We start from the raw sequence: 26,172 nt of genomic DNA, 5'->3' as shown, positions 1-26,172 counted from the left end.
ATTTTGGTTCAGCTGGTGGTTGAGTGGTCTAGGCTGGGTTGGAGTAGAGTGCCTTGGTTAAGTGTGTCTCTCACCGTCCTGCTGGAATTACCAGACAAGCTCTAGCATGCTGATGGTAAGGCAATTGCAGAGGTACAGAAAGTGAGCTGAACCAACCACAGTTTCATTTACACTCAGTCAACTGAAGAAAATCAAGCAGCTGAGACACAATCAAGGAGTGGAGAGTCTGTCATTTCTAACACTGGAATGGCACTACCACTGTATGACAAAGAACATGGAAATATCATGGGATGGGGTGCGGCCATTGAGCAGTTTATCTCAGAGATGTGTCAAACTGTGTAATCCTTTTGAGCCCTACTATTGGCCAGTTGTTTCTCTTCCTCTCTCTGACTTTGACATGAGGGTGAGTTAACTTTCTTTTGATTCCCAAAAAATGGGAACCAGATATCTCTCTCAGGACTGTTGACACTGAGCACTGAGTATCTCATTCTGGTCCCTCCCATGTGAGTTTGTCTCAGAGAAAGAACAGCCTACTCAAGCACGTGTTCAAGTGGTATGTAATTATGAAGTAGATGGGACCCTTTGTTATTGTCTTTTTTTTTCAGAGAGCATCTCCAAGTCCTCCTTATAGTGTATAGGAAATTCAGATACAACCTTAGAGACTGTATTCATGGCAGAACCTGGTATTCTTTTGTTGTAATTGGCATTATACCTCTGCAAACTTACCTGGTATTACTGTATTTTTGCAGAAACTTCAAGATACAATATTTTCGTCTGTTAACAGGAGACACTGAGGCAAGAAATAATCTGGCTGGGTAATTGAAGGGCTTTGGAACTAAGCTTCTCTCCTTTCCCTGGTCATGAAACCTGATTATTATACAGACTATATACGCATGCAGGGAACTGATTGAATACATGAATGGAATTCTATATTTGCTCTGCAACATTTCACCCTTCCAAAGAGAGAATATGTTGCTTTGTCATCCTCCTAGTTCTAGGGAGAGGCCAATGCCATGGAGTCAGTATCATATTTTCTTCAAAGCCATGTAAAACCTAAAAGGTTCATTCCTTATATTATTTTGAACTTTCATCTCTAAACCAGTGTTATCTTAGAAGTGTCTTTTCTTCCCTTCTTAAATAAATAACAGTACTAATTCATGCTTTGGCTCTTTGGATATTATGTCTTTCTAGTCCAGTGAATAATGACTACTGACAGAGGCAAAGGTGAGGTTAGGTGGCAGTAAGAAATCCTTCCCTCAGGGAAGGCAGAGGAGGAATTGATAAATATTTTGCATTAGTTACTTTCCTCCTTTCCGTGAGAGGATGCCTAACATAAATAACTTACAAGGAGGATTTATTTTGCCTCTTAGTTTCAAAGGGCTCATTGCATGCATGCTTTGATCCTTGCACTTGAACTGGACTTTGTAGTCGTGGATATATATTTACCTCCCAGTAGACAGGAAGAGAGAGAGAGAGAGAGAGAGAGAGAGAGAGAGAGAGAGAGAGAGAGAGAGGGAGAGAGAGAGAGAGAGAGAGAACGAACTTGGGCCAGGACAAAAAAAAGAATTACAGATCAAAGTGGTCTTTCTTCTTTAGCTTGATCTTACCTTTAGAAGATTCCAGAATCTGACAAATGAGCACCAGTGTCTAGGTACCACATATTCTATGAGTGTGTGTGTGTGTGTGTGTGTGTGTGTGTGTGTGTGTGTGTGTAGAGGACATATACTCAAAAAATAATGGTCTAAATCAGATTTGCCTAAAGTGGAAACTTAAGGGTTCTTTGGAAAGTCAGTTGTGTTGTATGGTGTTTTTCTGGGGAAAACACATAAAAGAATGTTTTCCTGACAACAGACTAGTGAAGAAACATTTTGCTGAAGAAAGGTTGTTTTGCTAAAACAGACAAGTAAAAGGACACATGGTGGATTCTTTGCTAACAACACACATGTATTGGTCCACCTTACATTTTGTAGTTGAGCTACATTTGTGGAGATTCCATAGAGAGAAACACATCAAAAAACTTCTGATCATATGTTGACAATTTCTTGTGGGCTAGTTGACAAAATGACGTCTGCTAAGACAGACACACATACTAAGGCAAGACACATGCTAAAGCAAGACTTGTGGAGGACACATGATGTTTAGAGAGATATAAATTGGACTCAACACAGAATGATGGAGGCTGAATTTGGCTTGCTTATGGAACTTGCTATACAAGTTTCTGGCTTGTCTCAGGTCTTAGCTGATCTTCGCTTCACTGAGAGAGACACTGTTAACCTGAGTCTACTTTAGGAAACCACTCCTTTGTGTATTTGCTCCAGTAAAACACCATCCAACACAACTGATTTCCAAGGAACCCTTAAGTTTCCACTTCATTAGCCTTTTCTGACACCAGCTTAAATAGGCCAATGATATAGCTCATGGGAGTTAGGTAATATATCCTGCAATTGTGTGGCTTCTTAATTCTTAATGCTGTTATTTTCATTCTCTTTTCCATTTTATTTCAGAAGTTTTCCCTTGAACTATTGTCTTAAATATTAAGTTTGAAATCTCAGTAAACTTAATCTTTTTATCATCTAATCTAACCACTGCATATAGTTTTGTAGGGTTAGTGGAGTAATCTGTTAAATAAATAATTAGTGCATAGCTAGCATGTGAAGGATTGTCCTTTGTGCTGCACATGGCAAAGGGTCTTTCTAACAGTCAGGAATTATGTTGTTTATTTGAAGTGAACTTCTAAGACGAAGTCTCCAAAGCCAACAGATTCTGGAAGATTGAGGTTGGAAAACTAACTTTCACAGAGTGGTTACTTTGAATGTGTGCACACGGTGCTTGGTTTCTATTAATACTTTCTCACTAATCTTGTACTAATAAAAATGAATGTCATCATTCTAACCTAAAAACAAACTAAATATAAGCACTGTGGTGTTAACGCAGGTAGTTAGTGGCAGAACAACATTTAAACTCAAGACCTTTTCATTTCAGAGTTTGCCTTTCTTCCTTGGGTAAGTTGCCTCTGAAATTGGAACAGTGCTATTGGCTAGGATTGGTTAATGAGTAAGTCCTCCTGTCAGCTACCACTACCATTTTTATAGTCTTTCTTATAAATTACTCCATGAGAAACTTGCTTCCCATAGTCAATGAATAACTGGGTGGTTATTTGCATAATTCGTTAATTATTATGGCAATGTTAAAATGCAAATAAAGCTTCTTGATAAGATGAAGAGGCCCACTGATTGTGTGTTGATCATTAAAGATGCAGACACTAATTTCAGACCAGGCAGAGTGGGAAATGAATTCTTATCACAATCTGAGTTAACAATTAACTAGCTTGCTCCTGTACTCCTGTGTTTCTCTCAAGGAAGGTGAACATTCTGGAAGGATATTTGGAATAGTCATATTATCTTCATTTTAGAGTCAACCATTCCCTTTTCCTTTGTGGAGATTCATTTTATGGCTGAAGAAGGTTCTTTGCTTCTATGAGCTCCTATTCCCCTGTAGAAGATGGCAACTTCCTATTTTTAATAGGTATTCACTTATGGGAGATGATTAAGAGGAGGCCCATTGTGATGATGGGAAATTACTGAGCCAATCAGACTTAGGTTTAATCCTAGCTCAACATCTTATAATTGGTTATTTTACCTCTCTCAAGTGAAGAGTTTCCAGATTTGTATATCTACCATTAACGAAAGGTAACAAAATCTACTCTATTGTTTTTTTTTTTGGTAGGATCAAGTGACATAAAGTATGCAGAAGAAAATTCAGTGCAGTTACATAGTCAATTCCTGAGTGACAACCAAGGCTGGATTACAAAGGACTCTAGAAGATTCTTTTCACATCATGATCATCATTGCACAATAACTATTCTTTCCAATGACAGTCACACTACTAAAGGTCTTATCATAACTGTCTAGTGCAAAGAAAATGTAATTTAAAGGGGAGCCATTATTATGGAATTTGATTCTGGGTGCCCAGCTTGACTCCAGAACCTTAAAAAGAGTTGACCTTATTTGGTAATCTGCTTAGTTCAGTTTGTTTTCACCTGGTTGGATGATGCTTCTTTAGTCTTTCTTTGATCCCTCTCTATTTTTGACACAGTAACCTGTAAATTCTGATGTGGATTCTTTTCCAGATTACATTTGCTTGTGAGCAGGAGTTAGAGAGCTCCAAATGAAAACATCGACTCTTTATAGGAGGCAGAGCCTGATGTTGGAAGTGAGTTGGTTTCAGAAAGCTGGCCCCAAAGCAGGAAAAATGTGGATTTTCAGGGACATGAACCTCACAGTAGGAGAAACACACACACACACACACACACACACACACACACACACACACACACACACACACACACAAAATCTTGAAAGTGATTACGAAACTGAGTCAGCAGAACTCAGTGCTCAGGGGCTTTGCTGTTTACCCAGAAAATGTCTAGGAAAGGCATCATATTAGACTGGCAACCATTAATTCAAATTAATATTGATGGTCAGGTGCAACCATGTTCTATTGTTACCTGTAATGGGATGGGTTGTGGGCGCTAAGCCACACCCTGGTTATTTTTTTTTAAAGTACTTGGAATTGTAGATCTATACAAGGCTGGCGAGGGAATGATGGAAGGTCAGACACATAGACACATGAACAAAAAAGCTGGGGTCAGGTGGGCTATATACATATGATGGAGTAGCTTTCACTACAGAGCAACTCAGAACCCCAGCAAGGGGGCAGGTTTACCTAGGCTTGGTATGAGATCTCTATAGCTGAGCCAACTCAGGCTCTAATTATCCAGGAGAAAGCTGTAGTCACTAGTCCCTACCTGCCTGGCTCAGTTGTTTGCAAACACTTGCACTTGTACCTTCTATCAACATTCACACTCAGAGCTAAGGAAGGTTTTGCCATCCAGAACCTCATGTGTAGGGGAGGGTTTTGCAATTTCCTACAGATCTGGGGCATTGGACCTTGACATGGCTGTGCGCACGTCTCTCAGGATTTGACCCACCAGTACCCCCACTCTTACCTGCACTTTTGCTGTATTGATTTGCACTTACATCAAAGGCAATGTCTTACCAAACCCTGATACTATTGCTGATGCTATGTGCTTGCAGACAGGAGCCTGCTATGGCTGTCCTCTGAGAGGTTCTGCCAGCACCTGACTAAGACAGATGCAGATACAGCTAATCATTGGACTGGGCCTGGAGATTCCAGTGGAAGAGTTTGGGGAAGAACTGAAGGAGCTGAAGGGGATTACAACTCCACAGGAAGAATAACAATATCAACTAACTGGACCCCTCAGAGCTCCCAGGAGAAAACCACCAACCAAAGAGTGTATATGGGTACGTCCATGGCTGCTGATGCATATGTGACAGATGACTGCCTTATCTGACTTCCATGGGAAGGGGTGTTTGGTCCTGTGGAGGTTTGTTGCCCCAGAGAATTATGCTAGAGGGGTGAGGCAGGAGTGTGTGGGTGGGTGGGTGGGTGGTTGGAAGAGCACCCTCTTAGAGGCAAGGGGAAGGGAGATGGACTGAGGGATTGTGAAGGGGATGCCAGGAAGAGGGACAACGTTTGAAATGTAAAAAGTAAATTAATAATAATAATAATAATAATAATAATAATAATAATAATAATATCAATGTTTCACCCAAGATAGTAGATGTTCTATTCATTTTTTCTTTCACGAGTACATGAGAAAACAGGAAAGGGAAGGAAGACAAAGAGGAAGTTATATCCATAAGGGGGACAGCTGAGTGTTTCCTTTGTTCACAGTGATTTATTTTTAAAGTAATTTTTTGTTAGCTTGGAATTATATAGCTCAAGAGAAGGTGACTAGATGGAAATGAGAGAATCATGAGTGTGTGTGTGGCTTACCCGACTCTGAGTCCTGTGCAAATTTGTTTAATCTTCGTGACACTCCGAAAAGCTGAGGTTATTGTTCTTATACAGCAAGGAGCAAAGTTGGGCTTGGAGAAGATAATTAGTTATTCAGGATTATCCTTAATACTTTCTGAATTTATATTCTGCTGACCTCAATCCCATCCCCCTTTTTTCTGAAAGAGCCACATAGTACATATATAAGGCTTTGTAGGGAATACAGCATCTATTTTAACTGTACAATATGCCAACATAGAATAAGAACAGCCATCATCAATTTGGGGACAATTATGTTCTAATAGGATCTTACTATTAAGACAAAACAGCCATTCACTGGGATTTGGCTTGTCAGTCTAATTTTCATCTTCTATTTTTAATCCCTAGTCTTATAATGAGCATCCCCCTTCCCCATGCCCCGCAAAGATAGAAAAGCCAGATAAAGGCAGAGTTTGGAGCTGGAAAGTCAGCTCCATGATGCTATTGGTACAATTACAATACTGTAGTGCTATGTAGATAGCACCTACTTTTAAGATGGTTACTTTTCCTACCAAAGGCATTACTAATGATACATTTCTATGTTGTTTGAGTGTGTGTGTGTGTGTGTGTGTGTGTGTGTGTGTGATGAAACATCATGCTCCACGTAAGAGGTATGTTTAGAAAATGATGACATTAGCATGATCCATTAGCATGATATTTTTGGCCCTTCATATAATATCACTCATTTGTTAAATTATATAGACCAAACTGAAAGGATTAACTTGTTCAGTGAAAGGAGAGTTTCTCTAAATTTTGCAAAAATGAGCCAATTGGAACCGTGACCACATGTCAGAATTATCACTTATGGCAAAGTTGGTGAGAGTCTAAATTCATTTCAGGTTGGTGATTTCTAAACTAAACAATGAAGCAAGTGACCAGGCAAAGGTGAAGCTGAAGGATTGGTTTTCTCACAGTTTCTCTCCCATTCCAAGTCTAGAGGCAACGAAGAACAACATCAAGATGAAAGCAGAAACTTGAATAAGCACATACAGATCTCTGTTAACTCTCTGGCTGCCTCCGTTTACCATGAGGCTATGACAGGGTTGACAGGAGGGATGGGGAGACACAGAGTGCAGAGCTGTGCTATCCAAGTTGTCTTAGCTGAGTTTACAAATGTGATAAAAGTTCCATTTGAGAAACTGTTGCAGGTGTGTGAGCAAACCGGCCATCAGAAGTGTCTTATTAACACATGAGCTCATGGGACATTTCCACTTCGGCTATAAGCTGGTTTCTAAAGGTATTTACAGAATAATAAATGTTTTACTTATAGATTATTTTAAATATACAGTATAATAAATGAAGGTATCACAATGTCACATGTTTATACATTCACCATTTGCAGAACCCACTCTTTTTCATTATCAAGAGCTAAAAATTAACTTGGCCAATTCTTTTGATTTTTTTTTTTTTTTGCTTCCTAAAAAAAGCACAAGGTCTCAGAAGGCAATTAAAATGATTGAAAAATCATAGTTCTTATGCGTATACTTATTAGCATAAACTAATTTTTTTACTTAAGGTATTCTTGAACTATTCTCAGGAACCACCTGGCAATTATCAGTAAGAGAGCAAGGGGGTCTGTGGGCTGTGGTATTCATGTTTATTTATTGTGTGATAGCATCTCTGAGTTGGTTTCTGACATTATTAAATTATTTGTTTATAATGGTTAATAAGCACAGCCATTGTCTAGCCTGCAGTCAGCCAGAGGCAGTCCCAGCCTTTCCATTTTCTAGGGTGTGGTTTACATTTGGGCCTGTCCCACGTGGCAGTGAGGGTAGTTGGTGGTTCCTGGGTACCGTCTATTTCACAAAGTGGTCTGCCGTCTGCAGAAGTCTGAGTGTGCTTTTCCCCATGAGGACTTAGGCTATTGAGCTGAGAGCCTTTGCACCGTTACTATCGCCTCATAATGGGCTGATGTTTCTCTCCATCAGACAAACACAAATAGTGCTTGTGGCAAGAGAGGACAGCAGGAAGTAACTTCTGCAAGGAGAAACCAGCTGCAATTGGAACTGCCAAATATGATCGTGTTGAAGAAACAAACCGTAGCAGTGAGAAGAGGGAGGCTGACTTACTGCTGTAAACCAAATATGAAATTCCTAAGTTAAACCTGAATGTACTTATGTTTTCCTGTATATTTAGTTCCGTGTAAATCTATGAACGTCAGTTCTTTACAACTAAATTCATTGACTATTTCTACTACTACTTTTACTAGTGTAGAGATATGCTTAAACATAGAGTTGACTGATAGAAAATTAGCTAGGTGTTGAAAAGAATAGTCAGCAGCTGCTCCAAGTTAAGTCCCTGTCACCCACATTGAGCAGCTCAAAACAGTGCGTATGTAACTGGCTCCAGGGGATGTGATGTGCTTTACTGGATGCTGCCGGTACTTGCTTTCCACAAGCACACACACAGTCACACTTACCTAACCATAATGCAAGGCAAATGAACCTTAAAAAGAAAGGAACTTCATTTCATAGGGATATAATCACATATAAAGTCAATGCAGACACAACTGGCGATGTTCTGGGAACAAACAAGACATCATTCCTCTAAGACTCAGTAAAAATCTATGAAGAGGAAGTTGAACAGTGAACAGCTGGAGTAGAGATATGAATGCAGTAAAATGCTGTCCTCTGGACATGAAGTGGTTGTTCTATCCACGGACTCAGTGTCAGTGACCACCTATATAAGACCTGTACAATACATGGCCCAGCAATATTAATATTCCATCAGGATGGGGATGGGTAGAGATCATAAGGTCCTCCCCTCCCAGGCCAAGCAAATAAGTCACATCCATACCCATATAAGCAACCCTAGTTAAACTCAATGTGTCATAAGATAAAAACTTTAAGGGAAGATAGGGATCAGGGAAAAGAAAGAATTTGATGAAGAAAGGAAATAAACAGGCACTCTGATCAAAGAACACACACACTCTCTCTCTCTCTCTCTCTCTCTCTCTCTCTCTCTCTCTCTCTCTCTGTGTGTGTGTGTGTGTGTGTGTGTGTGTGTGTGTATGAGGGAATAAAATATTTCTATAATGCACATGCTAAAAAATAAAACCTTAGACTTGAGGGATGTCTCTTTCAAATCTATAAAGAAACAATCTTGTGCATCCTAGAGCTTATTTGGTTACAATCAATTTATTTAAAACTTTTAATTAGTTTTATTTTTAGGGAGATTATATGACAGCCTTAAGGCATAAGCAGACATAAACAAATAACCACAAATCAATACCCACCATCGCTAGATTCAGGGCACATGGGATGTAGGGTAGTGGAGCAGGAATGAGTAGAATATATAAGGCATTCAGAGGACTAATCTTACACTGCTTTCCTTTTAGACAGAAAAATGCTTGACACTATGTAGGCACAAACACAAGTGTGTGAAGAATGTGCACAGCTCATGTGTTGGGTTGGTAGGAAATCTATGGTCAGTGAGGCAGGAGTAGAATAGAAAGGATCAAGAGATGCAGTATTGTGCAAGTCACAATTAAAATTTGGATTTCGTTTTGAGACTCTTTTGAAATGTTACAGCATTTGTTTGGGTTACTATGGCTGGAGGTCAATATGCTATAGGGTAGGAAATAGTTCAGAAGAAGAAGAGAGAAAGAAATGTAAAAGCTAGGTTAAGTTGTGATCCTTCAGGAGAGAGGTGGTATTGGACCCCTAAGTATTGGGAATAGAAATAGGAAGCAAGATATTCTAGGAACAATTGTCAGTGACCACTAACATCAAGACCATTTGTCACCTCCATACAGTCAAAGTCTTTGGTTCTTCTGTATCTCATTTAGCATTGTGTTTTATTCAGGCTCACTATGTGATCTTGTGCTTTGTGAAGCATTTTATTTCTTTTGTTTCTGGGGAGATGTCATTTCTTTCTTTCTTATATTTTTTTTTATTAACTTGAGTATTTCTTATTTACATTTCGATTGTTATTCCCTTTCCCGGTTTCCAGGCCAACATCCCCATAACCTTCTATATTGGTGTTCCCCTCACCATCCTCCCCCCATTACCGCCCTCCTCCCAACAATCACATTCACTGGGGATTCAGTCTTGGCAGGACAAAGGGCTTATCCTTCCACTGGTGATCTTTTTTTTTTTTTTTTTTATTATTAACTTGAGTATTTCTTATATACATTTCGAATGTTATTCCCTTTCCCGGTTTCCGGCAAACATCCCCTCCCCTCCCTTCCTTATGGGTGTTCCCTCCCCCTCCCCCATTGCTGCCCTCCCCCAACAGTCTAGTTCACTAGGGGTTCAGTCTTAGCAGGACCCAGGGCTTCCCCTTCCACTGGTGCTCTTACTAGGATATTCATTGCAACCTACGAGGTCAGAGTCCAGGGTCAGTCCATGTATAGTCTTTGGGTAGTGGCTTAGTCCCTGGCAACTCTGGTTGGTTGGCATTGCTGTACATATGGGGTCTCGAGCTCCTTCAAGCTCTTCCAGTTCTTTCTCTGATTGTTCAACAGGGGTCCTGTTCTCAGTTCAGTGGTTTCCTGCTGGCATACGCCTCTGTATTTGCTGTATTCTGGCTGTGTCTCTCATGAGCGATCTGCATTCACATTTTGATCATCCGTCTTGAGTTTCATTTGTTCTAGGCATCTAGGGTAATTCAAGCATTTGGGCTAAAAGCCACTTATCAATGAGTACATACCATTCCACTGGTGATCTTACTAGGCTATTGATTGCTACCTATGAGGTTGGAGCCCAGGGTCAGTCCATGTATAGTCTTTGGGTAGTGGCTTAGTCCCTGGAAGCTCTGGTTGCTTGGCATTGTTGTTCATATGGGGTCTCAAGCCCCTTCAAGCTCTTCCAGTCCTTTCTCTGATTCCTTCAACAGGGGGTCCCGTTCTCAGTTCAGTGGTTTGCTGCTGGCATTCGCCTATGTATTTGCTGCATTCTGGCTATGTCTCTCAGGAGAGATGTACATCCGGCTCCTGTCAGCCTGCACTTCTTTGCTTCATCCATCTTGTCTAATTGGGTGGCTGTATATGTATGGGCCACATGTGGGGCAGGCTCTGAATGGGTGTTCCTTCTGCCTCTGTTTTCAACTTTGCCTCCCTATTCCCTGCCAAGGGCATTCTTGTTCCCCTTTTAAAGAAGGAGTGAAGCATTCGCATTTTGGTCATCCCTCTTGAGTTTCGTGTTTTCTGTGCATCTAGGGCAATTCAAGCATTTGGGCTAATAGCCACTTATCATGAGTGCATACCATGTGTGTTTTTCTGTGATTGGGTTAGCTCACTCAGGATGATATTTTCCAGTTCCATCCATTTGCCTATGAATTTCATAAAGTCATTGTTTTTGATAGCTGAGTAATATTCCATTGTGGAGATGTACCACATTTTCTGTATCCATTCCTCTGTTGAAGGGCATCTGGGTTCTTTCCAGCTTCTGGCTATTATAAATAAGGCTGCTATAAACATAGTGGAGCACGTGTCTTTTTTATATGTTGGGGCATCTTTTGGGTATATGCCCAAGAGAGGTATAGCTGGGTCCTCAGGTAGTTCAATGTCCAATTTTCTGAGGAACTTCCAGACTGATTTCCAGAATGGTTGTACCAGTCTGCAATCCCAACAACAAATAGAAGAGAGAATCTTGGGAGCAGAAGATTCCAAGGAGATGTCATTTCTTACATTCCCCTAATGCACTGCACTGGCCACACCTTAGCTTTTCTTGTTGCTTTAAGACTCCAGTTGATTATTTCCCCTCTCTTTAAGTCACTACCTCTCAAATGGTCATTTCCAGCCTAGCTCCATTTGATTGTATTTGAAGTTGATAGATGCACTTAAATATCTACTACTCGTGCAAGATACCAAGTGCAAAAAGAAGCAATTCTCCTTTGTGTCTTCCATTTGGTATAACTTCATTCCGGTTCCTTAGGACAAGTGCTTGAAACTACCTTGATCCATGCTTACTGTAATTCATATTTGATCTATTAGCACATCCTGGAAGCTTACTGTAGGTGGGTTGCCTTAGTGAACTCAGCAGAGAATGTTCTGATAGCCATATCCTTTCCACCTGGCTTTTCAGCTTTGTCAGCCATTAAAATGTGGGGCTTATTTCTCCATTTGAATAGGTTTATTTTGTGAATCAATTTGTGACAAAGGAATGAAAAACCGACTATGTAAGTGGACAGTATCCAGGCAATCAGATAAAAATAGAACTCTAACCTGCAGCCTGGAGCAGCTAGCCAGGGAGCCAAATAACAGCAGCTGTCACAATCAGCTCTTAAGTGTTCAAGGTTTGATTAATAACTAAGTTTCCCTAATTTTCAACTCTCCCTACTTCCAAATTGGAGCGGAGTAAAGAAAACTAAGTACATGACCCTAAGCAATCATGAGGGTTCACTGCTTCTCAGTGAGCCTCTTAGTTTCCCTAGGAGAGCAGCAACCTGCAATAATGGAAGGCACCTGAATGGTTAACATTTTTCTAGCATAAACTTTCCCATTTCTGTGTCTTCTTTTTACTCGTTGCCAACCACAACTAGCTATGGCTGACTTCTGGACTGAATAAAAAACTGAGTGGATACTGCTTTTTCTTATTTTGGTGGTCCTCATTTATTTCCCTTAGCCTGTGGTAGAGGCAAGGCACTCATTCTGTGCTTTTTTTCAAGAGAGACCTGACAATTGGCAGCTTCACTGTCCTGTTCTGCTTTTTGCAGACTAAATCTGCATCAGTCTTCTGGAGATTCTAGGGTATGACTGAGCTCTAAAGACTGTGTGGATTAGAACTCAGCGGTTAATTTTGAAATACAGCATATGCTGTTATGGAGGTTCCTGAAAAGAAACACTAAACTAAGGAGGCAGAGAAACTTGGAAAGGATTTGGGAGGTTCTTGAATGAAAGAGGGAAAGGTCTTCTAGCAAATCTGTTTACTTACATGTAAGTTATGTAAGTAGATTGAAGATAATATTTCATCAATTTTTTAATGCTATAATAAAGCACCTGGTAAATAAATAAAGAAAAGAGGTCTGTTTGTCTCGTGGTTTTGATACTGAGAGTGTAATACTAGGTGGACCCATCTGTCTGTATGGTGGGAAAGATCTTCTGGATCTCTCGTGTTATACCTAAAGTCAGAAGAGAATACAGGGGAGGAAAAGGAGAAGACAAGAGAAATAGAGGGACAAGACTTGTTCCTTTACCACATCTTGGTAATGAGGGAAACATTTACTTCTTTTTTTTCCCTCCATCTTTATTAACTTGGGTATTTCTTATTTACATCTCAATTGTTATTCCCTTTTCCAGTTTCCAGGCCAACATCCCCCTAACCCCTTCTCTATGGGCGTTCCCCTTCCCTTCCTCCCCTCATTACTGCCCTCCCCCAACAATCACGTTCACTGGGGGTTTAGCCTTGGTAGGACCAAGGGCTTCCCCTTCCACTGGTGCCCTTACTAGGCTATTCATTGCTACCTATGAGGTTGGAGCCCAAGGTCAGTCCATGTATAGTCTTTGGGTAGTGGCTTAGTCCTGGAAGCTCTGGTTGGTTGGCATTGTTGTTCATACGGGGTCTCAAGCCCCTTCAAGCTCTTTCAGTCCTTTCTCTGATTCCTTCAACGGGGGTCTTGTTCTCAGTTCAGTGGTTTGCTGCTGGCATTTGCCTATGTATTTGCCGCATTCTGGCTGTGTCTCTCAGGAGAGATCTACATCCGGTTCCTGTCAGCCTGCCCTTCTTTGCTTCATCCATCTTATCTAGTTTGGTGGCTGTATATGTATGGGCCACATGTGGGGTAGGCTCTGAATGGGTGTTCCTTCAGCCTCTACTTCTATTAGAATGACATTAAACTGTTTATGGGGATAGTCATGTCAGCATCAGTCTATACTTGGCTCTGTCTCTTAAAGGTCTTCTGGTATTTGGAACCAAGGTATAGGCACATGAAGCTTTTGGAGGACAGGAAAATCTTTTCTAATGCACTGCAAATGCTAAACTACATTGCTATTTAGTGACTGGGAGAAGTTATTCAAATGAGGCAAGCTATAGCTCCTGGTAACCAGGTAGGTAGAAGCTACTATATAAATTCCAGGCCAGCAAACTTCTGGTTAGCATACCCTAAATTTTGATGGCAGAGGCCGTCAGAGAAGCATATGAACAAAGACATACTATTTCCTAAGGCATTTTAAAATGTGGTTGAAAAGTTAAAATACTTGTATATTTTCTACAGAATATGAGCGAAGATTTGCTTGTTAATGTTTAACTAGTTTGTAAAAGAAAGGCCGATGTACACGTTGCTGAAGAATGTGCTGGCTATAATGAGCATAGTGAGGTTGCTAGGTTGGGCTTTCTGTTTTTAAAGAGGTTATATGAATGAACCATCATGAGTACTCAAGAAAGTTATAGCTTCTGGTGGCAAAAGGTCACTATATCTATCAAGTAGACTGCCATGCCTTGCAACTGGAAACATCGAACTAAGGAGATCTATATAAAACTGAATATAAACCCTGCCGCTTAAGTTTCTGTCTGTACTTTTTCTTCCCCAACCCGTTGTGCAAAGGGTGCTCTAATTTTTCTCTATGACATTTACGCCTCTTTGCAAGTTGTATCAGACACTGATCTACCCGGTAGGTATATGTACTGACTTGGAAATCTGGTTACGTCTTAAGCAGTCTGACCTTGAGTCATAAAGCATAGTATGGTGCAGCCTCTGAGGAAGGGAGCTATCTATTCCCCAATGTTCACTATCAGGAACTCACAGAGCTGTCTACAGTTAACAGTTGAAATACAGGGTTGGAATGATGACCTTTCACCTCTGGCTGTGGCTCGACCTTGTTGAACATTGAACATTATTACATGAGCTCCCCACAACTTGGAGATCTTCTAAATGACACATAAGGATCTTTAGAACTTCGCTCTTCATTTTTTCTTTCTAGCTGAAGAATAAGCAAGCAATAATTCCATGTGATGAGTTTGTGTTTTATTATTAGAACAACTATGCCAAAGATTCTGTGGGCTTCCATACAGATTAAGTACAGCTGAAATCATTTGAGTAATTCCAGATTCAAATCCTAGCTAGGCGAATGGACTTGGTTCTTGCCCATACCTGGGCTTTTCTTCTGTTTAAATCATAAATTGTTGTGGTTCCCAAATCTTCCCACTTCCCACATCAGACACTTTCCACTGGTCTATAATCTTGTATGGGATGATTATGATTTGGTCAAGCAATTTCAAGATAGCTATTTAACAAACATTAATTACCTCTTCCTCTTGTCAACCACCTTTAGAGGTTCTGGTAGAGGGGTGAGTAGCCTGCTGTGGTTCCTGAAATACCATGCAAGTGAAAAATTGGTCTCAGATTCTATCATGATTAAGTAATGAGTTATATTTGAAGGCAAGTCTAAAGGCAAGTCTAAGTGACTCTTATACAGGTCTTCTTACTCCCTGCGATTCACTGTCTACTGAAAGGGCACATTACATACACTCATGACTTTGTCTTGGAAGGATGCATAAGTCAAAGCGATAATCAGGACTTTCATTGTTCTAAAAATTTAGCCTCATGAGGACTCTAGTATATCCATTAAAATACATTTATTTAGTGACATAATTATTCCTGGAAAACTACAAATCACAACCTGACATTTCATGATTTTATACCCACTATCATAAGGACACAGAGGTGATACCTGCTCCCCAGAGTTAAAGCCCCTTTCTCTGTACTTTGTTTCTGGAAAGAGTTTGCTGTCATTATAACCAAGAACATTTACAATTATGAACGAATAGGGTACATAAAATTATTTCTTCTGCTCAGTGTCAGACCAGCCTGGCCCTCATCAAAGGCTTTAATCTTATAATAAAAAGCAACAAAAATGGATAAACAGAACACAGGACTATAATTCACTTGTCATTTGGCATTGGCTCACATAATTTGTCTCATTCCCAAAAGGAGAATTGTACTTGAAGTTACCTGATGAGACACTGTCAGCTAAGTGCCTGGTATGCTTTCTGAAACCATTGCAGGTATTCAATAAACATTAGTTCCTTCCATCTAATACTGAGGGACTTGTTTATTAATATTGCTAGCTAGCTGGCCACACCTGTATGCTTAGCACCAGGGGCACTGAGCCAATGTGAAGCCTGAACTTGTGGGCTTCACTGAAGTGAAGAGGCTCCATTTCTGGATGCTCGTCGTTTGGTACTCATTGCTCTAGTTCTACATTTTAGAGGTAGAAGCTATGATACTAGGAACTTAGTCTCACTAGCATCATCCTGCTTAGGCACGGAATCATTAACTCCACAGCAATGAATAGGTTGAGTGTGTGTGTGTGGTGATCAATGCTCACAGACACGAACAAGGGGAAATGTGGAAAATGCCAGGGCAAAGGGATGTGTCAGTGAAGACAGGAAAGTCTTGATGCTTACAGCCTAACCATTAAAGGTTACCTAAACTGAAGGGAGAGGACTTTTTGTTGAAAAGTAGATACATGTATTTGAGTTTTACAGCACAGAGAAGAACCAGACTGAGAATCTTGTCTGTCCATTAATGACCTAAGATTCTTGATACCAAAATAAGAAGAGAAATTTCTTAAAATCACTCCTATTTGTCAACTTGTTTTTAATTGTCTACTTGGTGATGAAGCCCCTTTCTTATTGGTGTCATTTATTTTAGAGGACTAATCAATGGCTTTGTGAGATTAAACATGAAGCCTGATTTCATATGGCAAATTCAGTGGTTTTGCTACAATGCATAGGATAAAGCCTGAAGGCTCCCTCAGCTTGTGGCCATGGTCTAATTGGATGAGACAGCTGAGTCTTTGCTCGTCTGACTTGCTCTCTGTCTCCTCTTTCCAGTTTGGTCCAGAGAAGGCTTCCTCTCCAGTTTGTGCCTGCTGCTGCCTGAGTGCAGTTGCTTCTCTGTGGTTGTCATGACAGCTGTAGCTACAAGCTCACATCTCCATCCACAGACTCCCCTTAACTCTCTGACCTCCCTCTGGATTTAAGCATGGATCCCCTGCTGTCCAGACAGTTTTGTTTATAGAAGGAAGACATCTTCACATTGTTTGTGCCTTGAACTGCTGGACATGGTCCATCGTCTCTCACTTCTCATCAGTCATCCAGACTTGTGTCAGAGGCAGGGTCAATTAACTTCCTACAGAGATGTTAACTTGGCAGACACAAATTGATTGATTTGTTTTAATCTGACTGCTTTAAAAAAATGAAGATTCTAGGTAAGAGGAATATCCAAGTCAGGAGACCCAAGTGTTTATGGCAAGATTGATTGCTTTTTATTTCAGAAGGAACAGAAAGTAAATAGCAGATTCGGGAAGATGGCAGGTTTATTTCATAGATTGGTGTCATCCAAGGTGTGAATGGATTGCCTCATCTTTATAGTATTTCTGTTTTACACTGTCAACCTCTTCTTCCCCACATCCTTGCTATTGTCTTTAAGGCAGTGCCTATCCTGTCCTGGTTGGTTACTGTTCTTGTTGATGTTCATCTAATGTTTCTACCTTAAAACCAATTGTCTTTCTTACCATTTTTTTAGCACTGTATTCTAACTTAAGTGCTTACATTAGATTGTCTCTGTTGATATATTCTCTGTCACCTCCAGTTAATCCTATTTCAGGCTGCTATGTTTCCCTCCAGTGGTCACTACCATCACTTCTGCTACTTTTCTCTCCAGTGGCCACTACCATCACTTCCTCACTTGTTCTCCAATCTTATCTTCTCCAACCCGTCCTCTAAATAGTCTTTGTGGGGATTAACTTAATTATGCTACTCCCTACCTAAAATTCTCAGTGATTCAACATTCTACAGATGAAGTTCTAATACATAACCTTAAAAATGTCTCCATTGTACAAGCCCTCTGTTTCTTATTAACCAGTCATTCCTTCTTTGGAGCAATTTCTAAAGGCTGTAATGTTTCACATAATATTAAATAGAGTAGTTTGTATATTATTGTCTTTGTAAATGCTACCTTCCTCTAAAAGAATACCTGACGAATTATCTACCCTTCAACATCCAGTTTAGAAAGCATGAAAAGACTAATTGTATTTACTTTTTTACTTTTATATTGCTGTGATAGAGTGGCATGGGCAACTTATAGAAGGAAGAAGATTCCAGAGTCATAAAAGAATATCACCATCACAGTAATGAGCATGTCAGCAGACAGGGTCCTGAAACAACAGCTGAGAGCTCATGTCTAGATCCAGGGACAGGCAGCAGAGAAAACACACTCAAAATGGCACAAGTCTTTTGAAATCGCTAAGTCTGCCCCAAGTGCCATGCTTCCTCTAGCAAGGGAACACCTAAGTCTTAACCAATAAATACAAACTATTGACCAAGCATTCAAACACCCAAGACTTACAAGGGGCATCTTGTTCAAACCACCATTACAATCTGCCTATACTCGTAGCTTAAATTGACTAGTACTATTGACCTGATACTCTACTTTTAATATTGATTTATCCAAGTGGTTGCTTTGCAATTAGACTTAAATTATTTAGGAAGTGGAACTGTGTCTTATGTATCATTATATCTCTATCAGAGTGCAAACTCATAAATGTTAGATTTATTTGCAATAATTGGCTCTCCAAGTCTAGCTATCAACAAAGACTTCCTAGTATTATTTCTTTTAAGTCTTTGACACTTTTGCCTTTTTGGCTCCTGACTATTCCATGTTGTACATAAAAAGCCATAGATACTTCTTAATTCTCCACTCAAACATCACTGCCTTCATGAAGGTATTTTTCACTCTCCAGGCAAAATTAATCATCTGTTTCTAAAAAATTTTCACAACTAGGCATAAATATTTACATAATTATTCTTTCATTAGAGTTAACAGAATATATTCCTAAATTAGTATTTGAAAATTTATTAGTGATAAAGTAAACCCCCTCCATTAATTATGGCTTCATTTGTACCTTCACAGTGTTTGTTATTTCTCTTAGAGTTCAACAGTTACATATATATATATATATATATATATATATATATATATGTGAGTGTGTGTGTGTGTGTGTGTATGTTGCAAAATTTTAAACTTCCTGATGAAGGGCTTAAGCTTTATTAATTTTTCTTTTCCTGTTGCTTAGCAGAAAACCAGGCATATATATTTGTGCTAAAATTACATGTTAGATTAAATTGCAATGAAATAAAAAGTAAAGTTTCTGAGGATATTGTATATCTTCTTTCTTGATTTTATCGAAGTAGCCACTTGGGGTTAAATGCAACAGAGCTTTTTTATTGAGCTTATATGAGAATACAATCAAAATTTTGGAATTAAACGAGCCTATTTCATTGTTGATTTGTCATTATAAAGTCCCTCAAGTTTCACTAAGAAGTGATTTATGCATTTACGTGGCTCCAGTATTTAGCTTGCATAATCTCTGTAGTAGGCTGTGCTTATAAGTCCTTATAAAATGAGTAGATGGCTTTGCAAGGAAAGTGTTTGCTTAAATATCCCAAGGTGTTTTTTCCAGATTGTAGAGTATATCAGGGATAATATTAGGATATAAAATGAATCCTCTACATACATTTTCATCATCAATACAACTTGTTTGTCCTTCTAGGAAAAGCCAAGAGTGTGTAGTATGGTCTGTTTTCTAAATTAGGAAATAAATCTATTTGAGTGAGAATACACAGGTTGAAATCACATGTAACTCATGCAATAGTTAATGGGACAGTTTGAGCCAAACATCCTTTCTTTTAAACTGCAACAGGTAAAACAATACTAATCTTTTAAAAATAAATACAATTTAAAGTTAAAGTTCAATGTAATGGACCAGGAGATTATACTTGGTTAAGAGTGGAGGTAGAGACTGCATTGGTAAAGTTGCTCTCTAGCAAAATAAACCCCGTAAGTCATCTGGCCACTTCTCCTCATCTGTAAAACTGGGTCTGGCATAGTCAACTGTGTGTTAATACTAAGTGTTAGATCAGCCTGTCTTAAAGGCTTCATATCTGAACTATAATTCATCTTCTTTCTTTACTTAAGTCTCCACCATGGTTCCTTTCTCCTCTGATCTTGAGGTCTTTGGTGATCAATCAGGCTCTGTCATATCTTTTACATTTGTGTTTATCATATTTATAGATGGTAAATCTCTTGAGAGTCTTCATTCCCTAATTGATCACCGAGGGCCAAACAATGGCGAGAGGGCGAAGCCTTTGGGTGCATAGTCATACATCAATCAAATATATGGAATTTTCTAATGATGAATCTTATAAGCAGACATATTCTGTAGGCACTTTTTAAAAAAAAACTTAAGTTAGAATTTAAAACCTGTCACAAGAGAGTTTGTTTTTTGTTTCATAAAATGTTTTTAATAAAAATTTTACGGCAGTGAAACACATTCAGAAGTTTATAGCATCCCTAACACGACATTTCAATTTCCTACTTATTTTATGTAAGATAAAATGTAATTATCACATGTCTTTTTTTTTTTCCATTAACTTGAGTATTTCTTATTTACATTTCGAGTGTTATTCCCTTTTCCGGTTTCTGGGCCAACATCCCCCTAACCCCTCCCCCTCCCCTTCTTTATGGGTGTTCCTCTCCCCATCCTCCCCCCATTGCCGCCCTCCCCCCAACAATCACGTTCACTAGGGGTTCAGTCTTAGCAGGACCAAGGGCTTCCCCTTCCACTGGTGCTCTTACTAGGGTATTCATTGCTATCTATGAGGTCAGTTTTAATAACGTAGTTATATATAAGGATGTGTCTCATCCATCCTTTTTCTTAAATGTCTGGCAAGTGGTGGGAGCTCAACAATATTATAGGTAAGTTCATTACAGCTATTTTGGGGGGATATAAAGAGATTTATTCAGTTACCCCATATAGAGTTTATCTAGAGATAAAGTTCAATGAAGAGCTAAGGTACTGCTGCTGAGGGCCATGTTGGAGTCGGTGATCCTGCTATGGTTGGGGGCCATGTTAATGTCTGTGCCACAAGTTATCACTGAAGGCCGAGTGGATGGCTATGGTTTATGCTGCTTCTTGAAGTCACGTTGATGTTTATGGGTCATGTTGCCGCCAGAAATCATGTTGATGTCTATGTCCTGTGCTGCCATTGAGGGCCATGATGGTATCTAGTCTGTTTTGTGGCTGAGGGTTGTGTTGATATCTGTCTTAGTTAGGGTTTCCATTCCTGTGAAGAAATATCATGTCCAAGGCAATTCTTATAAGGGAAGACATTTAATTTGGGCTAGTTTACAGTTTCAGAGGTTTAGTCCATCATATTCATGGCAGGAAGCATAACAGCATGCAGGCATACATGGTTCTGGAAAAGGAGCTGATAGTTCTACATCTTGATCCAAAGGCAACCAGGAGGAGACTGCCTTCCTCAGGCTGCCAGGCAAGGGTCTTGGTAACACTGGCCAGACTTGAGCATATATATGAGACCTCAAAATCCTGCCTCCTACAGTGACACACATTCTCTAAGAAGGCTACACCTCCTCCAATAAGGCCACACCTCCTAAGAGTGCCACTTCCCATGGGCCAAGCAAATTCAAACCACCACATTCTACTCCCTGATACCCATAGGCTTATTCAAACACCTGATTCTATAGGGGCCATACCTAGCCATAGCATAATGCAAAATATATTTAGTCCCTCTTCAAAAGTCTCTGTAGTCTATCAGAGTCTCGACAATGTTTAAAAGTCCAAAGTTCTGGTCCCCAGCTCCGAAAAAAAGAACCAAAAAAAAAAAAAAAGTCCAAAGTTCAAAGTCTCTTCTGAGATTCATGAAATCTCTTAACTGTAACCCCCTATAAAATAAAAACAAGCAGATTAATATACTTCCAGTATCACAGGATATACATCATTATTCCAAAATGTCATAGTGAGGAAATACAGGACCAAGGCAAGACCAAATATCAGCTGGGAAAACTCCAAATGCTGCATATCCGTGTCTGATGTCCAATTCCTTTCAGATTTGTTGATTGCAGACACAGTTCTTTTTCTTGAATTGCTTCTATTTTCTGTTAGCAGCTTTCTTTGCCAGGTATGCCATGACCCTGGCATGTCTCACATTTTGGGGTCTCCAAGGCAACTTGGACTTCACAATGTCCATGGTCTGTACTGCCACTGGAGACCATGGTGATGTCTGTGGAATATGCTGTCGATAGAAACCATGTGGAAGACCATGTAGAATCCATGCTGCCACTGATTGTAAAGGGCAAGGAAATTTCCTTCTCAGTGGCATCAAAGACTGTCTACTCATGGTTGAGAAGGAGAGACATAGAAGGCCTCTGTGGCAACCTCTCTCCCTCAACACCCCCACCCAAAAAGAAACAGTTTAAATAAGAAACAATGGGAAAAGATCTCATAAAAATTATGAAAGGGATGCTGAAGTGTATCTCTTCACAGTTAATGGTTTCTGGGGGTGGGGTGGGGGAGGACTCAGTTTCCTTTAAAGAAATGGAAATGGCCAATTGGAGTGTATGGCTAATGCTTATATGGGCAACACAAAATGGACTTGTTATTTTTCTTTCTTTCTTTTTCTTTTCTTTTGGAGGAGGTCACAAGGGGAGTGTGGGTTGACCTGGGAGGACTTGGGAGTGAGTGTGATTGCAGTGCATTATGTGAAATTCCCAATAATCAATATAAATATTATGTTGTGAAAAAGAAAAGCCAAAGTATCTATATCCCAAAGGGCTTGTGAGAAGGGCCCAGTGACCTGGCGCAGGAAGGGGAGATACTGTTTGAACATAGGAAAGGGACTTGCAGCTATCAGTTCAGCATAAATAATGTTCCTTAAAGTTCCATCCTTGAGATGTCAGTACAGAGGTGCTGTGGCCCTTCAGAAGGTGGGGGCTAGTGTGAAGTCAGCAGAGATGTTTACCAGTCTCTAAGTCTCCTTCTCCTTCTTGGTTCACGAGAGTGCTCCTCTGACACACTCTATCACTGTGCTTTGACCCCCTTGCCAAAGTCTAGGAATCTTATACTTTTTTTTTTTTTTTTTGGCTTTAACTTTGTGGACCCAACTTAAATAGCCCGTGTTAGAGATTTCAGTAGAGTGACATAAAGCTAATTAACACATTTCACTAGATGGAGAATATATTTTTTTCTACATAGACTGTTAAAGTCAACTGATATAGAATAGATGCAGCTTCCTTTGAGATTCATGTTCTCAGTATAGATTACTTAGGTCTTCATCCTCTAATACCCAGGCACTGGCGATATGTTATTACCGAGCACATAAAAAGATTCATAGGATTTTAAAGACTAAATATGAGGGGAAAAAGAAAGATCTCTCATTAACTTTTAAAAAATATTGGTTATGTGTCAAAATGATAAGGGTGTTATTATAATCACTGTGTCATTGTAATTATAGTACATATTAGCTTTATTTGTTTACCTTTATTAGGTTTAAGGTGCTACTAAATATTTTAAATGGAAATGTGGCTTGCAATATAATTCTTTTGAATATCTCACCCTTGGAGTATGGTTGTGAAAGACTTTATAAGCACTTACTGAGTGTTGATGGTGCAGTGAACCCTCTGTAACTTGCTGGTATTGGACAAGAAGAATCCCACAGCCCAGAGAGAGAAATGGGTATATGAACATCTGTCTGTGATTACACTTTGTGGAGTAAATTGTATGAAACTGTATCTTTGTGCCTGAACATGATCTCCTATTCTGCAATGGGATTATCGATTAAGGGCAGTAGTCATTTGTTTTTGTTTTTTGATTATCAAGCTTCTTTTTTTTGGGGGGGGGGTTCCGATTGAAGTCTGAAAACCTGCTAGACAAATTCTAAAAGAGCTGGAACACTTTATCAAGCTTCTTTTATGTGTCATGGTTTTCATTCCATTATCCTTTTTTAAATGGATGACTACACTTTGTAACACTTAAAAAGGTTCAGTGGGTTGACTATGCAATCAAAGGTATTTTGTTCATGGCAGTGCCATCCATAGGACTTGGTCATAGGAAGTCATTCCACTGTACCTGACATTGTTACAGTCCATTATTCACTACTAGTTTTCCATGATTCTTTTAGCAGGAATATTCTCCTCCCTGGTCTAGATCGAGTTTATCTTTTCTCTCTTTCAAATTGTCTTTACACTGCTATTTATATCCTAGAGACCATAATGCATGATAATTACTATGCCTTCAGGTTATGGCTCCATGCAAAATACAATGTGATTATTGTTCTTATGTGTTTTTTCCTTAATGCTTAATGTTATATTTTTACTGGGCACCAATACTCACCTAATTGCTTTGTAGTCATTGAAATAAGATATAATGCTCTGTTAAGTGTTACATTAATTATGAGTCAAGGTAATTAACATGGAAAGCTCAATGCCATCCTGTGTATAACGGTTATCAACGCCCTCTCATTTGGTGCTCGATGTCCTCTCATTTGGTGGTGAGGGCAACCTCTATATACAAATGAGGCAACTCTGGTCACACTTGCTGCTTTGATGAGACCAGGCAGCATCTGAACCTGTGACAATGCCCTGAGACATTCTGGTAAAATCACTGTTGCCCCAAATGAGGCCTGTCTGATATGACATAGACACTTGGCTTGTTTTTTGTTGTCATTTCTAGTTATATTTTGAATGAAATTGCTTTCCCTCCTCCATTTATTATTCCCACATTCCTGCTCAAATGTCTGGTGCTTGGTTTTCTTTTGTAAAAATAATTTCATTAAATTGAATTTTTGCTATTGTTTCTGCCTCTAGAAGTGATACCAACAGTTTAACCTTCCGTTTATTAAGTGGGAATTGGAATGTAAATGCACCCATGGAAAATGTTGCTGTCCAGAGGAGTGAATATGAAGATAGGCAACGAATTATAAAGCAGTTTCTGCGCATGGAATAGGCTATGTGCAGAGCTCACATTAAATTATACAATTTACCAATGCTGGCTCACTCACAAGGTCATTGTCATGCACTGTGAAGTTTCAGAACACACACAGCTGGAAATGAGGAGTGAGAATAAGCATGCCCACAATCTTGACAAGCAGAAATGACAGATTCCAACTACAATGCTGATTTAAAATACTGTTACTTGGCTCTAAGAGGACCAGTCACACATGTGCACATTTGGAGATGAGGGTCTTACAAATGGGTATGAATGCAAACCGGAGAGTTCCAGTGGGGATGGTCAATTCAGGCTGGTGTTTAAGAGAAAAGCAATGGCCAAATGCTAACATTTCTGGACAACAAACCTGGTTGACTAAACTGGGATACTGTTATCTGTTGTGGAATACATGTAAAATTAAATCAATATCTGCTATTGACACATGCTTTTTCTTTGCTGTTTGGATGCTATTTTATTTTAGTTTGCCATTCTGGAGAATACTCATTCACTATGTCTGTGTCTAGCACTTTTCATTACACATGTGACCACCAGACAGTGACCTATGCCTGACCACCAATGTCTTTGTAATGCACATCCTCAAGCTACCCGAATTTTAGGCATGGGTCTATAACTATCTACTAACCACTTTTACCTGGATATCACCCTGAACCTCAAACTCTATTTGTCCTACACAATTAATCGATCTGTATGAAAACCAATTGTTTCTCTTGAACTGTTTGGAACAAGTTTAAACAATATCGCTTAGAGTTATAGAATCTACCCATCTTGTCAGTACTGCCTGTCTTGAAGATATTCAAATCTGAGACTGAAAAGAATTTTCTCTAGGCTACAAAGCTGGTCATGTTTTTCTGACTATGTTAGCCTGCGATGCAAGACTTGTAAATTCTATTCCTAGCCTATCTACTTGTATCTTCTACTACTCTGCTGGTCATTTCCCTAGAACCTATCAAAAGGGCACCTTATCCCGGTGGAGAGGGTCAGAAGAATATCTTCAGCTAAGATCACATCTAACAGGACTTAGGCAGATGCAGAGAGTAGATCATAAATATTTACTTACATCAGCCAATAGCCTTATTTTTCTAAACTTCACTAAGTCTCACAAGGATTTAATTCATTGTTCTTATTCTCTGACTGTTAAACTCATCTTCCATGGTCTGTTCTCGTGGACCTTTCTAGCCTAGTGTAAACTTTCCTGATCTGCACAGATTGTTGGTGAAGAAATGAGGTGATGTTATTTATTCACTTACTGTATATTTAATCTCGGCATGGTGGCACATTCTTGTAATTCCAGTACTCCAGGGATGAAAACAGGAGCTTCGGAAGCTTGAGGTCATCATTGGTCATCACAGTACATTAACAACCAGCCTGGGATATATTAGACCCTATCTCAAAAACAAAACAAAATGCATAAACCAACCACCGCAGATGAGGATCTTAAAGTGCCACTCCATTGTGCTATTTGCTCGAGTTATAATATAGAATAACACTGACACTATTTATGACCTAATAGAATTGGTATTCTATTT

At 39.5% G+C, this 26,172-nt stretch overlaps 1 non-coding gene across 1 annotated transcript; it reads right to left on the bottom strand.

The window, feature by feature from the left end:
* Positions 1-23,535: 23,535 nt before the first annotated feature.
* LOC116912938 lies at positions 23,536-23,595 on the bottom strand. Its single transcript, XR_004389507.1, has one exon. It is a non-coding gene; the product is annotated as a U7 small nuclear RNA (small nuclear RNA).
* Between the last annotated feature and the right edge of the window lie 2,577 nt (positions 23,596-26,172).

The sequence above is a fragment of the Rattus rattus genome, chromosome 11 (genome assembly GCF_011064425.1).
Source record: "Rattus rattus isolate New Zealand chromosome 11, Rrattus_CSIRO_v1, whole genome shotgun sequence".
Lineage (NCBI taxonomy): Eukaryota > Metazoa > Chordata > Mammalia > Rodentia > Muridae > Rattus > Rattus rattus.
The sequence above is the reverse complement of the archived record's forward strand: the minus strand, read 5'-3'. Positions and strand labels throughout refer to the sequence as shown.